The 14,266-nt window shown below is 41.4% G+C and overlaps 1 protein-coding gene across 9 annotated transcripts in view; it reads left to right on the top strand.

Annotated features, from left to right (window-relative positions):
• The window catches only part of epb41a (erythrocyte membrane protein band 4.1a), a 156,294-nt gene extending 147,819 nt beyond the window's left edge, over nucleotides 1-8,475 (top strand). For all 9 annotated transcript variants that reach the window (XM_061882189.1, XM_061882198.1, XM_061882196.1 and 6 more), the window contains one exon: nucleotides 637-8,475. The gene's annotated coding sequence lies outside the window, so the exon portion shown is untranslated. The remainder of the gene's footprint in view (nucleotides 1-636) is intronic.
• The last annotated feature ends 5,791 nt before the right edge of the window (nucleotides 8,476-14,266 follow it).

Raw genomic sequence — 14,266 nt, 5'->3', positions numbered from 1 at the left:
GCTTGTGGATGGCTACCAAAAGCGCCTTATTGCATTGAAACTTGCCAAGGGACATGTAACCAAATATTAACATTGCTGTACATATACTTTTGACCCGGCAGAATTTGTCACTTTTGCAGTAGACCCCATAATAAATTCATAAAAGAACCAAACTTCAAAAATGTCTGTGCTCCAATCACTCTATCACAAAAAAATAAAAGTTGTAGGAATGATTGGAAACTCAAGACATCCATGACATTATGTTCTTTACAAGTGTATGTAAACTTTTGACCACGGCTCTATATTCTGTGCTGTATTCACTTCAAACCATAATCAATGGTCATTGAACTGATTTACTCACATTGCCCCCATGTTGGTGGCAAACTTGCAGCAATCAGATATTCAGATATTTACAATTAATTTGGAAACAACCCACTGGCCACATTCCTGATTGAACGCATGAAAAACTAATTACGCCGGCGGGGTGTCTTTATATGTTTTTATATTTCTTGGTATTTATTTCTATCTTCTGTGTGAAAAATGCTTGCACTTTCTTAGCTGCTGTTCTAATCCACTAATTATCTCTCTGTTTTGTTTCTCTATTTCCTATCCATTTCATTATCTCTCCCTTTCTTACTTCTTCTCTGCAACTCTCAGCTGCCCACTTCGCCTCCTCTGCACCCACGTTTTACCTCGGAGCTCTGAGCCACGCCCAACAGCACTGCCTTTGATTAAAAAAAAAAATAAATAAATAAATAAAATACCCATACCACATCAGAGGGATGAACTTGCACCACTGGACTATGGACTTTAGCGTCTTTGAATGTGGAGTACAGTCTGAAGGAGACAGACGGGGAAAAAAAAAAAAAAGCCCAAGAATCCCCTCAATTCCTTCTCCTGTTCCACTTACTGCCAAAAAAAAAAAAAAAATTAACCCTTGGACAATTTAAACGTTTTTTTAAAAGAAAGAATGGAAAAAAGTACAGCAGTTGTGAAATAACACTTCTCCAATTTGGAGCTTTTTAGAATTTTTTCAAAAGGGCATTTGGTCTTTTAAAACCTTTGAGATTACTGTACTTTATTTTTCTACAGCGGTTCTTACCAACAATTGGTTATCAACAACGTGGAGCAAAGTTGAGTGTATTTTTAACAATGTGGCCCAAACAGCATTAACATATAGGGATTGTACACATCAGGACTTAAAGTGGAACTGCACTTTTTTCGAATTTTTAATCACTCACAGTCCTTTTGTTAGATACGCACACTTATGTATTTTTTTTTTTAATTCTATGCATTCTAACCCTCATATAACATCCCCCCATAAAGCGCTTTAAAAAAAAAAACATCCAAAGACCTCCATTAAGGTTTTATATACAGTACACGCGGGGACTATATATGGAATGTAGTAACAGGCACATTTATTTTAAGTTAAATCAAAGTTAAGTTAAAGTACTACTGATAGTCACACACACTAGGTGTGGTGAAATTACTTTCTGCATTTGACCCATTCCCTTGTTCACCCCCTGAGAGGTGAGGGGAGCAGTGAGCAGCAGCGGTGGCCGTGTCCGGGAATCATTTTTCATGATTTAACCCTCAAATCCAACCCTTGACGCTCAGTGCCAAGCAGGGAGGTAATGGGTCCCATTTTTATATTCTTTGGTATGACTCAGCCGGGGTTTGAACTCACAACCTACCGATCTCAGGGCGGACACTTTAACCACTAGGCCACTGAGTAGTATGTAATTACGTGTTTTGCAATTTTTTTAGCATACGTTGGTGCATTGATTTCACTAATCATTTCTTCAACAACAATTACCATAAATTACAGACTATAAGCCGCTACTTTTTTCCTACACTTTGAACCCTGCGGCTTATAAGACGGCGCGGATAATGAATGGATTTTTCTTCGCTGGCAGCTATAAAAGAAATAATTTTATCAAAAAAAAATTGTCAGGGAGTTTTATTTTTTTGTGCTAGGGCGCCATCTTTTTGAAAGAGTTAGCTCACTGTAGGTGCTGCTGTGTCTTTCCATTTACCGGCAGTGTTTTTTTTGTTTTTGTTTTTCAACAAAAGTGTTGTTCAGTCCTCTAGCTGCCCATAGCGTTCTACTTGTATGGATTCTTCATTCATTACTCCAAGCCTCGTTAGCATCAGCTAATATGCTAACACGATTACGAGTGTCTGTGTTAGTGATATTAACTTACAAAGGCATTCTTTTGGTATTAAAAAAATTCCTCAGTAAATGCACCAAAACGTCACCACGGAGTTATTGAGTTTGTTTAGAACATTGGAGAGCTCACTTCCAAAGCTGGTGGGTCCATGACTTTGACTTCTGTTTTGTTTGATCTCCCGTTTTACTGCCGTGTAACAGGCCTCATTATGAAACAACTAGGATATGTTAATAAACATTTTCAAACTCTTACTGCGTAGATAAATCTTTTCGCAATGAATACATCTGCGACTTATGTGTGGCGAATGTATGGAAAAATATGTATTTCTTCTAAAATTTAGTGGGTGCGGCTTATATCTACTGTGCGTTTAATAGTCCGAAAAATATCATGACAGACTTCATGAGCGACAACAAACATAATCAAACAATATCTTACTGTACAATGTCTGCTCTCACATCTATGCGTACTGATGAGATGTTCATATCTTGCCGTTTAGATGAATAATTAGTCCTAATCCACACAAAGGGTTAATAAATAAAAAAAGATGGTGTCTCCAACAAGGGTCTTTTTGCGTCTTTCTCGCCATCTCTAAGTCTTGGTTGAATGTCACAGATGATCTTTTCGGTTTATAGCCACATCCTTCTACTATCCAGGTGAGAAAATTAACTTGCACCAGCACAGATGCGATCATGATTCAGCAGCTCAGTATGTCAACACTGCTTTGTGACCACAGTGGCGGCCAATAAATTGTTTGTCTGTGTAAACGCTTAAAATAACAACGTTGCTAACACTTGGTTAATATTCAGGTCACAAAATGTAAATAGAGAATTGTTGGCGGTTTTTGGACCCATTTTTAGAGTGGCTTCGAAGCAACATGGAATACTCCCATTAGCACCATTGTTAACCACCTAGAACGAGACAATTATTACAAATTAGAATGCAAAAAAATATATATATATTTTTGTCTCGCGTAAGGATTGTGATTGATAGACAAAACTGTAAAAAAAAAAAAAAAAAAAAGTGCAGTTCCCCTTTAAGGTTCCCTTCCTAACTGCTTTAATTTGTTGTACAGTCAGTGTTTTGTTTTCCCTTTCAATGTGAAAAAATATGTTTTCAATAATTGTGGAATGATATTTAATTTACTTCACCTTATTTATCACTTTTAAGAAAATTACTCATTGCTTAGTAGTTCTTGTTGTTGTGCTTGTGATTAAGGAGACCTTTACATTATTTCTTCGGACCCCTGTCTCGTTTTTGTCTGTTTTGTGTTCTCGGCACTCTAAGAACATATGTATGTATATATGTACTCTAACTTTAATATTTTTTATTGGCAGCAGTCAACCTAATCACGGGTGTGGTCCTTTTTAACGTGGAGACGTAGTATCAGTACACAATAAAATCTTCGTAAAGTACAAAAACCACATTGTCCTGCTGAAGGCAATATTCCAACTATTAAACCAGTGGAACCTCCAAATAGTTTTCCCATGCGTGTGACACAAGCAGGCGCCAAAAGTACTTGTTCTTCAGGGGAGGCTCAGGCAAGCTTTATGCATATTTTACTCTGTTGAACACTGGTTGTGCACGTAATTTCTGAAATTTTGTTTTCCTCCCTCAAAGATAAAATTCTGATTTGGGGCTTTTTAGCAAACATCTGGGATTTGAGCCCAAGTAGCCACCCCTTAACTCGATTGCCTACCTTAATTGATGGAGATATTTAATTAGGTTACCGTGCCGCTACTTTTCCCCGCACTTTGAACCCTGCGGCTTACAAAAAAGTGCGGTTAATATATGTATTTTTCTTCGCTAACGGCCATGATGTTGTGTGTTCAACAAGTAGTTGTCATAACACCGACAGAGACACTGAAAAGGTGTGTTATTGTTTGTGGTACGGCGCCCCATTTTGGACGAGTTTGCTCACGGCAGGTGCTGCGGGTTGAAAACATACTTCCTGTTCCGTGCCTTGAACCGGCAGATTAAGTCCCGTTTCGTCTACTGTTCGTCTGTAAAGTTTCTGCTTGAACGGATTCTTCATTAATCACTCCAAGCAACGTTTGTAAGTTTTACAATATAACTAAAACAATTCATGCCTACTAAACCGTCCCATGTGTGATGTCTGTAGGAGTGTTTTCATGCATATTTTTACGTGCCATTGTAATGTAATGAAATGTCATTAGCGAATATGCTAATACGTTTACGAGTGTCTTTATTAGTAGTGTATTATCAACTTACCAAGACATTCTTTTTGTTTTGTTTCAGTTTCACAAATTCCGCAGTAAACCTGGCAAACGTCACCGTGGAGTTATTGAATACCATGAATTAGTTTACGTGGACCCCGACTTAAACAAGTTGTAAAACTTATTCGGGTGTTACCATTTAGTTGTAAATTGTACGGAATATGTACTCGATGAGGTGTACCCCGCCTTCCGCCTGATTGTAGCTGAGATAGGCGCCAGCACCCCCCGCGACTCCAAAAGGGAATAAGCGGTAAAAAATGGATGGATGGATGTGCTCAACTGTGCAATCTACTAAAAAAAGTTTCAATCAATCAATCAAAAAATCTGTTTAGCTGATTGGAGAACTAGCTTCCGCAGCTAGTGTGTCCCATGACGATTCTGTTTTGGTTGATCAGCCGTTTTACTGCCGTGTTACAGGCACCGTTTGGAAACAATTAAGTAATGTAAATAAACATTTACAAAATATTTCAAACATGTAAATACTGCGGCTTATAGTCCGGTATGTGTACAAATATTACTTCCGTGTCAGAGGCACCGTTTGGAAACAATTAAGTAATGTAAATAAACATTTAAAAAATATTTTGTACCTGTATATATCTGCGGCTTATAGTCCGGTATATGTACAAATATTACTGCTGTATTACAGGCACCGTTTGGAAAGAATTAAATAATGTAAATAAACATTTTTAAAAATATTTCGTACCTGTATACTGTATATCTGCGGCTTATAGTCCGGCACATGTACAAGTATTTATAAAAAAATTTGGTCGGTGCAGCTTAAATGCTGGTCCAGAAAATAAGGTAGTTTGCTGGCACAGACCTGGCCATTAAGTATTCAGTAGTCATACAATGTTCTGTGAGGTTGAGGACAGGGCTTAGAGGAGACAATTCCAGAAGCTTAATTGTGCTTTGTCCATTAAAACACAATTGTTGTTTGTGCATGTGGCGGACGTGCGAAACAGATGCAAACTTGCAAAATAAGGCTCCCTTGATCTTTCTCCGAGGTGTTACGAACTGAGGGTCAATTTAACAAGGACACAGCGTACGAAAAAAGGTTTAAGTCAACAGGCTGACTATGGTTCATTGTACATTTTGCAAAATTCCCATAGACACGAATGAAAAGACCTGATGTTGCGGGCCAAAAGAACAAAAGACAGTGATTTGACCACCCTTTACGTGGCTGTCACACCAGCAGGAAGTAGCGGAACGGTGCAGGAGCGCAATCTGTCGTGCACGTCCGGATGTGACCAGAAAGGGGAAGGGAGGGAAAACCTCAGCGCTTGCTGCAAAAATACAAAACCCAAAGGTGGAAATACAAAAACAACCCTACTTCAATGTCTTCTCTTCATTTTGTTTACCGCCTAAGGCAGGCCTGGGCATTTATTTTGACTTGCGGGCCAAATTTAAAGGAAAAATGTGTATGTTTCTAGGAACATTACTACAAAACCTCACAATAATGTCTGATAGAATGTTAAAGACCGCCTTAAAAAAACAGAATGGAATTAGAATTGTTTTTACTGAATGAGACACCCAGAATGTATATGTAAATAAAGAATGTGGGATTTACAATATTCACTATGAACGATAAAACACTGAATATTGACAACATATGCCATATTTTACAATCAAGCGAAAACGCAACAAACACACGCGAAGGGTAAAAAAAAAACCCACATACAATTGGATATATGTGATGAATCACTAAGTTTTAGAACTTTATTGTGAAAATCTCCATCTGTCCCTGACACCCACATTTCAGGTTGACCATTCTGGAAACACTTTGTGGAAACGCTCCCCACTTAGACTGTTTGGTGCCTCATTTTAACTGCTGTGACTTACTTTACCATATTAACTAATTAGATTACCATAGTAACTAATTAGATGACCATAGTACCTTGTATATCATGCAAAAGCGCAGATTCCAAGCATCAAAAGACTTTGTATAGTTGAAGACATGAGTGCAGATCATAATGGCAGCTACACTTTCCATCTTAGAGATCTAAAAAAAATATTTGGGAATGCCCGGCGGGCCAGATTGAAAAGTTTGAAGGGCCCCATGTGGCCCCCGGGCCTTAGTTTGTCCAGGTGTGGCCTAAGGTGATGCACTTTCAATTGTTGTCTTAGTGATCAAGTTGACTTCCTGGTGATTTAGCCCAAATTAGGCAGCCAGGGTACAGGCATCGTATGACTTGAGAAGCATTCATCTTTGGAGGTTCCACTGTGCATAATGCAATTCATAAAATACACAACATTGTCCTAATACCAACATGTTTATCACTAGCCTCAATAGTAATTATTTGTGTGTCATGTTTTGAAGGCGTTTAATTATAATTTAGAACACTGTTCAAGTAATCAGACTGCAACAAAATTAACCAGATTTCCAGGTTATTTAGTAATGGTCTAGTCATGTAAATGTGAATATAAGGTGGTGGTGGATTAAAGCCAAACGATTAAGTGTGGAATTTTTAAAGGAAGATTAAACTAAATACAGGTCCTGGTCTAATGTTTACACACACTTGTAAAGAACATAATGTCATGGCTGTCTTGAGTTTCCAATAATTTCTACAACTCTTATTTTTTGTGATAGAGTGATTGGAGCATATACTTGTTGGTCACAAAAAAACATTCATGAAGTTTGGTTCTTTTATGAATTTATTTTGTGTCTACTGAAAATGTGACCATATGACTTGACTGTAGACACTGACACCTGTGTTCCGGCAGCTTCCAATTCATTGCAGACCTGCTTTTTGCTGGTCCTCGGTTGACTCTTGATCATCCTGACCAATGTTCTCTCAGCAGCAGATGATAGCTTGCGTTTTCTTCTTGATCGTGGCAGTGACAAAACTGTGCCATGCACTTTATACTGTCGAACTATTGTCTGCACAGTTGCTCTTGGGACCTTAAGCTGCTTTGTCCAATCATTGACTGAACGAATTATTGACTTGTTCAAGTCAATGATTCGTTTTTTTCAGAGTTCCTTTGACTTTCTCATTGTCGCGTTTGTAACCGAGTCTAATGACTGCATCGCATGAGCGCTATTTAAATGGGCCCAGAAAAGTCAACAGGTGTCGTCAATCCTAATCGCACACGTGAAGGTAAGAGGCCATGCCATGAAGCTAATTTGATTTGATTGTAGTTGTTTCTACATCACCAAAACTGATCATGTATGTTGCTTTATGTATACTATTGACTCAGCAGATTTGGTCACATTAACAGTAGACCCATAATAAATTCATAAAAGAACCAAACTTCATGAATATTTTTTGGGACAAACAAGTATGTGCTCCAATCACTCTATCACAAAAAAAAAGAGTTGTAGAAATGATTGGAAACTCATTATGTTCTTTACAAGGGTATGTAAACTTCTGACCACGACTGTGGACGAATGACCTCAGTTAGGAAGGCATCATCATCTTGCCTTCAGTATCTCTTCAGTTTCCATGTATATGTGTAACTATGTCTACAAATACCAGGTATTTTTGAATTTAAAAAAGGTAATATTTTTGTAAGAAATTAGAAGTCTTAGACGCCGAGTTGACCTCCCGCTCAAACCAGGGGCAACATAGTTGAAGTAGTATGGATAATATTCTGTGCATCCTGCTAATTGTAGGGCAGTCATGTAGATTAGATAGTCAGCAAAAAAAAAAACTATTTTCCATCTTTTTAAAATGTGTCATACTAAATGCTTTTGCTAATACCGCTCACGTATTTTTCATGGCATCCTTTTATACATGTTCTGACAGGTGCACCATTGTGATCCAAATATCCTCAGATTTCCAATTTTTTTATTTGTGTATGCAAATGTTTTGAATTTGGCCACTGCAGTCAAGCGGTAAAAATGATTAATATAGAAGCTTACTTTAACAACCCCAAGGTAAATACTGTTAATATTATTTAGTTTTGCTCATGTAACCCTGTGTTGCACATTTCCAACATGAGGCTATATTCTGTATAGTTCTCCAAAAGGTAGTTGATTGTTTATTAGTGTGCTGTTGTCTTTATCGTGACACTCGAGCAACATTTCGTGTTCTTTGTTGATTGTATATCCTCACCATCACAGCACCACTGAATAAAGTGTATCTTATCCTGTTCATTGTCAGCACTTATTTTCTTAATGCATGTAAACATTGTCATTCTGGGAAACGGACCTTTTCACTTCTGCACTCTGACCCTGTCAGAGACCCAAAAATCGGAAAAAGATGTGCCATCTATCATTTACAATCCTTATATAAGACAAGAACACATGCATTCAATAGCTAAAAATTGAGTCAACAGATCCTCAACTGCGCCCATAAAACGCTCTCAAAAACAATACTCCATTTACATGTCATGACCTAAAAATTTACCAAATATTATAATATTATAAGCACCAATGCGTATAGTCTTTTTTTAGCTGCGCATTGATAGCAGTGAGCTAATGCCAGCTTACGCTGTTGTTGTTGACACACCGAGCCGACAGGTGCTTTTGCTTTGTCTTAAACTCAAGACGCAACGTCCACAGTTTCCAATAACAACTTGAAATGTGGACTCGTCAGACCACAGAGCACTTTTCCACTTTGCATCAGTCCATCTTAGATGAGCTCGGGCCCAGCGAAGCCGGCGGCGTTTCTGGGTGTTGTTGATAAATGGCTTTCGCTTTGCATAGTAGACTTTTAACTTGCACTTATAGATGTAGCGACAAACTGTAGTTACTGACGGTAGTTTTCTGAAGTGTTCCTGAGCCCATGTGGTGATATCATTTACACACTGATGTCAGTTTTTGACGCAGAACCGCCTGAGAAATCAAAAGTCCGTAATATCATCGCTTACGTGCAGTGATTTCTCCAGATTCTCTGAACTTTTTGATGATTTTTTTCCGGACCGTAAATGGTAAAATCCCTAAATTCCTTGCAATAGCTCGTTGAGAAATGTTGTTCTAAAACTGTTCGACAATTTGCTTACAAAGTGGTGACTCTCACCCCATTCTTGTTTGTGAATTACTTAGCATTTCATGGAAGCTGCTTTTATACCCAATCATGGGATGAGAATCAGCACCTCCAAGTCCGAATCCATGGTTCTCGCCCGGAAAAGGGTGGAGTGCCATCTCCGGGTTGGGGAGGAGACACTGCGCCAAGTGGAGGAGTTCAAGTACCTTGAAATCTTGTTCACGAGCGGGGGAAGAGTGGATCTTGAGATCGACAGGCGGATCGGTGCGGCGTCTTCAGTAATGTGGACGCTGTATCGATCCGTTGTGGTGAAGAAGGAGCTGAGCCGGAAGGCAAATCTCTCAATTTACCGGTCGATCTGCGTTCCCATTCTCACCTATGGTCATGAGCTTTGGGTTATGACTGAAAGGACAAGATCACGGGTGCAAGCGGCCGAAATGAGTTTCCTCCGCCGGGTGGCCTGGCTCTCCCTTAGAGATAGGGTGAGAAGCTCTGTCATCAGGAAGGAGCTCAAAGTAAACCGCTGCTCCTCCACATCGAGAGGAGCCAGATGAAGTGGTTCGGGCATCTGGTCAGGATGCCAACCGAACGCCTCCCTAGGGAGGTGTTTCGGGCACGTCTGACCGGTAGGAGGCCACGGGGAAGACCCAGGACACGTTGGGAAGACTATGTCTCCCGGCTGACCTCGGAACGCCTCGGGATCCCCCGAGAAGATTTGGACGAAGTGGCTGGGGAGAGGGAAGTCTAGACTTCCCTGCTTAGAACGCTGCCCCCGCGACCTGACCTCGGATTAGTGGAAGAAGATGGATGGAGGTAACATTCAAATGTTCCCACACGAGCCCCTAATTACGTTACGGTCCCCTGTGCTCGTCACGCTTTGGACTTACTTTTTCTTCGTAAACAGTCTGATAGTTTAAATATCAATGATGAAATATTAACATTGCAACACATGCCAAAACGGCCTTTTTAGTTTACTAAATTACAATTTTAAATTTCCCGGGAGTTTTGTCTTCGAAACGTCGTGTAATGATGACGTGTACACAAGACATCACAGGTTTTTAGGAAGTACGAGCGCTGCGCACACACACAGCTAAAAGTTGTCTGCTTTAGTGGCATAAGTACACAGTATTTTGGAGATCTGTGTTGCTGAATCTTTTGCAATTTGTTCAATTAATATTGGAAAAGTCACAGTAGAAAGATGGAGTTGGGAAACTTTAGCCTTTAGCCACACAAACACACCGTGATTCCTTGTTTAAAATTCCTGGAGGTGAAACTTTCCTATGGATCAGAGCGCGGTCAAGCCAACATGGATCCCTACCAAATGTCAACTAGCAGGTTTTGGTGAGAAAATTGTTGTTAAAAAGTCAGTTCTTACCCGGAGAAAAGCTGAGCTTGTGCCGTCCATAGCTGCCGTCGACTCCCCAGAGACACTGCGTGTCAAGACACCCGTGGAGACACCCTTCCGACTATCAGGTAATATTAAACTCACTAAAACACTAGCAACACAATAGAAGGATAAGGGATTTCCCAGAATTATCCTAGTAAATGTGTCTAAAAACATCGGAATCCGTCCCCATGCAATCGCGTTTTTTTTGTGTTTTTTTCCTAGTCCGTCACTATCAATATCCTCAAACACGAATCTTTCATCCTCACTCAAATTAATGGGGAAATTGTCGTTTTCTCGGTCCGAATAGCACTTTTTGTTGGAGGCTCCCATTAAAAACAATGTGAATATGTGAGTAGCCATCAAACATTTGACGTCATCGTCTGCGACTTCCGGTAGAAGTGAATTATATTTATATAGCGCTTTTTCTCAGGTGACTCAAAGCGCTTTACATAGTGAAACCCAATATCTAAGTTACATTCAAACCAGTGTGGGTGGCACTGGGAGCAATTGGGTAAAGTGTCTTGCCCAAGGACACAACGGCAGTGGCTAGGATGGCGGAAGCGGGAATCGAACCTGCAACCCTCAAGTTGCTGGCATGGCTGCTTTACCAACCGAGCTAAACCGCCGGTAAAAGAGGACAATTATTTTGGTTCTGGCAGTTTTTACGGGATAATTTGCTGCATTGCTGCTTGAAGAGCTTGTCTGTGGGCGAGCAGTTGGACACGGAATTGGTGGAACTTTAACGCAAGTTCCTAAAACACATTATTTTCACCTGTTTTCTTCTCCGTTGTCAACTATTTGTAACCGTCTATTTTGGCAAATAATTAGAGGCAGGGCTTTTCTCTTAGCACCGAAAGTTGCAAACTTTATCGTGGATGTTCTCTACTAAATCCTTTCAGCAAAAATATGGCAATATCGCGAAATGATCAAGTATGACACATAAAATGGACCTGCTATCCCCGTTTAAATAAGAAAATCTAATTTCAGTAGGCCTTTAACAGAGATAAATTAACACACATTTGATTGACGCCGATGAACTGAGTCAGTGTCCGCGGTGATCAGCTGGGCTAAAGATCCCGTTGGAGTGAGCGAGAGAGAGCTTCCGGCTCCACCTCTGGGCTATAACTCCCGGCCACCGTTTAGCTGTCCAATGAAAATCTATAAACAATAAGGTAAAAAATAACCGGTAAATGACACACAGATGAGGCCGGTGCACACAACGATTATCAAGATTTTAATCATGACACATGGTCTCCACAACGTCAATAGATGGGAAAGAGAAACAGGTCACCCAACAAAAGGAAGCCATCCCATTGGTCCCTCTTAATGGGTATTGCTGAACCGATTTAGATCAGGCGAAGACAAATACACCTCCTTTACGCAGAGAATTGGCTTGCCTCTTTGCACACGAGATGAACACCAATTTATATCTTGTAATGTAGAGTATTGAAGTAAAATAATTCCATCCATCCATCCATTTTCTACAGCTTGTCCCTTTTGGGGTGGCGGGTGGTGCTGGAGCCTATCTCAGCTGCATTCGGGCAGAAGGCGGAGTACACCCTGGACAAGTCACCACCTCATCGTAGATGGACAGACAACATTCACACTCACATTCACACACTAGAGCCAATTTAGTGTTGCCAATCAACCTATCCCCAGGTGCATGTCTTTGGAGGTGGGAAGAAGCTGGAGTACCCGGAGGGAACCCAGGCAGTCACGGGAAGAACATGCAAACTCCACACAGAAAGATCCAAAGTCCGGGATTGAACTCAGGACTACTCAGGACCTTCGTATTGTGAGGCACATGCAGTAACCCTCCTGTGGACGTTGTACCGATCCGTTGTGGTGAAGAAGGAGCTGAGCCGGAAGGCAAAGCTCTCAATTTACCAGTCGATCTACGTTCCCATCCTCACCTATGGTCATGAGCTTTGGGTCATGACCGAAAGGATAAGATCACGGGTACAAGCGGCCGAAATGACTTTCCTCCGCCGGGTGGCGGGGCTCTCCCTTAGAGATAGGGTGAGAAGCTCTGCCATCCGGGAGGAACTCAAAGTAAAGCCGCTGCTCCTTCACATCGAGAGGAGCCAGATGAGGTGGTTCGGGCATCTGGTCAGGATGCCACCCGAACGCCTCCCTAGGGAGGTGTTTAGGGCACGTCCAACCGGTAGGAGGCCACGGGGAAGACCCAGGACACGTTGGGAAGACTATGTCTCCCGGCTGGCCTGGGAACGCCTCGGGATCCCCCGGGAAGAGCTAGACGAAGTGGCTGGGGAGAGGGAAGTTTGGGTTTCCCTGCTTAGGCTGCTGCCCCCGCGACCTGACCTCGGATAAGCGAAAGATGATGGATGGATGGATGGATGGATGCACTAACCCCTATTCCACCGTGCTGCCCAGTAGGAGACATAAGGGGTGTAGAATAAGTGGGAGGCCCCGTGCAGGGATCCAGCCCCAGAGAAATACCACTACCCTTATCGTTTTTTCATTTAGCGGGAGTACGCGAGCCCCCAGCGGCCTCTCGAATTCTGGTGTCAAACGCGTCGTCGGCCCCCACAGCGGGACGCTACTCAGTGGCCTAGTGGTTAGAGCAGGGGTAGGGAACCTGCGGCTCTAGCGCCAGATGTGGCTCTTTTGATGACTGCATCTGGCTCTCAGATAAATCTTAGCTGACATTGCTTAACCCGATAAGTAAGAAATGATTCCGCTGGTAATCACAGGGTTAAAAATAACGTTCAAAATTAGAAACCCTCTCATGCATCTTATTCCATCAATCCAAGAAGTCGCATTAATGGTAAGAAGTATTTCATTTATTGTTTGTTAGCTTCAGAATAACATCCATCCATCCATCCATTTTCTACCGCTTATTCCTTTTTGGGGTCGAGGGGGCGCTGGCGCCTATCTCAGCTACAATCGGGCGGAAGGCGGGGTACACCCTGGACTAGTCGCCACCTCATCGCAGGGCCAACACAGATAGACAGACAACATTCACACTCACATTCACACACTAGGGCCAATTTAGTGTTGCCAATCAACCTATCCCCAGGTGCATGTCTTTGGAAGTGGGAGGAAGCCGGAGTACCCTGAGGGAACCCACGCATTCACGGGGAGAACATGCAAACTCCACACAGGAAGATCCCGAGCCTGGATTTGAACCCAGGACTGCAGGAACTTTGTATTGTGAGGCAGACGCACTAACCCCTCTGCCACCGTGAAGCCCGCTTCAGAATAACAATGTTATTAAAAAGAATAAGAGACTTATTATACTCTAAAAATGTTAGTCTAACTTAAAAATGCGCACGTTTAGTTGTATTCAGTGTTAAAAAATATTGGTAACACTTTAGAATGGGGAACATATTCTAAGTAACAAAGACTTAAGAGTAATTTGGACACTATGTGAAGTGAAGTGAATTTTATTTATATAGCGCTTTTTCTCAAGTGACTCAAAGCGCTTTACATAGTGAAACCCAATATCTAAGTTACATTCATACCAGTGTGGGTGGCACTGGGAGCAGGTGGGTAAAGTGTCTTGCCCAAGGACACAACGGCAGTGACTAGGATGGCGGATGCGGGAAT

The sequence above is a fragment of the Nerophis ophidion genome, linkage group LG21, assembly GCF_033978795.1.
Source record: "Nerophis ophidion isolate RoL-2023_Sa linkage group LG21, RoL_Noph_v1.0, whole genome shotgun sequence".
In the NCBI taxonomy this organism is placed as follows: domain Eukaryota; kingdom Metazoa; phylum Chordata; class Actinopteri; order Syngnathiformes; family Syngnathidae; genus Nerophis; species Nerophis ophidion.
This window is presented reverse-complemented; position numbering and strand designations above follow the sequence as displayed.